This window comes from Tasmannia lanceolata, unplaced genomic scaffold (genome assembly GCF_043159265.1).
Source record: "Tasmannia lanceolata isolate RefF3 unplaced genomic scaffold, GAP_Taslan_0.1 ptg000018l, whole genome shotgun sequence".
Lineage (NCBI taxonomy): Eukaryota > Viridiplantae > Streptophyta > Magnoliopsida > Canellales > Winteraceae > Tasmannia > Tasmannia lanceolata.
The window spans coordinates 23,725,921-23,727,725 of NW_027518695.1; positions in this window are offsets into that span (position 1 = coordinate 23,725,921).

The window sequence follows — 1,805 nt, forward strand, 5'->3', positions numbered from 1 at the left end:
CAACGTAAACTTCCCAGAGTGGTTCGGTGGTTGATAGATGCTGCTCTGCTGGCGAGGGGATGAGTTCTGCTTCAGTCCCCCTGCTGTGCATTCCTCAGTCGTGATTGACTTCTCCGCAACCACTGGGGTTTGAACAACTTCAGATTCGGCGGTCTGTTGGGGGATGGTGCACTCAGCTACGAAGTCCGCCAGCACTTGAGCCTTTATCGCTGGCCTTGGTACGTACTGGATGTCGAACTCGCTCAACTCCACGGCCCATTTTACGAGTCGTCCCGAGATGTCTGGTCGATGGAGAACTTGCCTGAGCGGCTGATCGGTCAGGACTTTTATAGTGTGAGCTTGGAAATACGGCCTCAACTTTCTGGCCGCCATTACTAGTGCGTAAGCCAATTTCTCGACCCGCTGGTATCTGATTTCGGCATCATGGAGAACTTTGCTAACATAGTAGATAGGTTTTTGCTGGCGGTGCTCTTCATGAACCAGGACAGCTGCCAGAGCCGTGGGGCTAACGGAGAGATACAGGAGTAGCTCCTCACCTGGTTCCGGCTTTGTCAATAGTGGCGGGGAGGACAAATACTGCTTCAATTCTTCGAACACGGTCTGGCATTCCTCTGTCCAGGGCGCTGTCTTGAGTCCTTTGACTGCGTTGAAGAAGGGTAGGCACCTCTCCGCAGATTTCGAGATGAAGCGCCCTAGCGCGGTTATCATTCCTCTGAGCAGCTGTACCTCTCTGATGGATTTTGGTGGAGTGAGCTCCACCACGGCATTGATCTTCTCCGGATTGGCTTCTATCCCTCGCTGACTTACCATAAACCCCAAGAACTTTCCTGAGCCGACGCTGAAGGTGCATTTGGTGGGGTTTAGCTTCATCCTGTGCTTTTTCAGGACGTGAAATGTTTCTCTCAGATCAGACACGTGATCCTATGCACTTCGGCTTTTGACCAGCATATCGTCGACATAGACTTCCATGTTACGGCCGATCTGATTCTGAAAAAGTCTGTTCACGAGCCTCTGATAAGTGGCTCCGGCATTTTTGAGGCCGAAGGGCATGACACGGTAGCAGTAGGTCCCTTGATCTGTCGCAAACGAAGTCTTTGGTATGTCTGATTCATACATCCTGATTTGGTTATACCCGGAGAAAGCGTCCATGAAACTCAGTAACTCGTGGCCTGCAGTGGCGTCAATGAGCTGATCAATTTTTGGGAGCGGATAGTTGTCCTTGGGACAGGCCTTATTCAGATCAGTGAAGTCGACGCAGGTTCTCCATTTTCTGTTTGTCTTTTTGACAAGGACCACGTTCGCCAACCAGTCCGGGTATTGAATCTCCCGAATGAAGTCAGCTTTTAAAAGCCTCTCCACTTCTTCTTTTATCGCCTGCCTTCTTTCAAAAGCGAAATGCCTTCTTTTCTGTTTCACTGGTTTGCATGTTGTGTCAACACCGAGTCTGTGTATGCTGACCTCCGGGTCAATGCCAGGCATATCAATGGGAGCCCACGCAAAGACATCTGCATTGTCTTGAAAAAACTCTGTGAGGTGGTGCTGGATGCTGCTGCTTAAAGAGGAGCCGATCAGAGCGACTTTATCATTATCTTCTTGGCACAGTGGGATGGAGATGAGGTCTTCGGCGGGCTGAGTCCCCCGGAGTTCGTCACTTAAGTCGAGTAGCTCAATTGGCAGTGATTCAACAGCATTTTTGCCTTTGAGTGCCATTGCATAGCACTCCCTGACTGAGGTTGGTCTCCCCGAACTTCACCCACACCGTTTGGCGTTATGAATTTCATCTTCTGGTGATAAGCTGAAGCCAC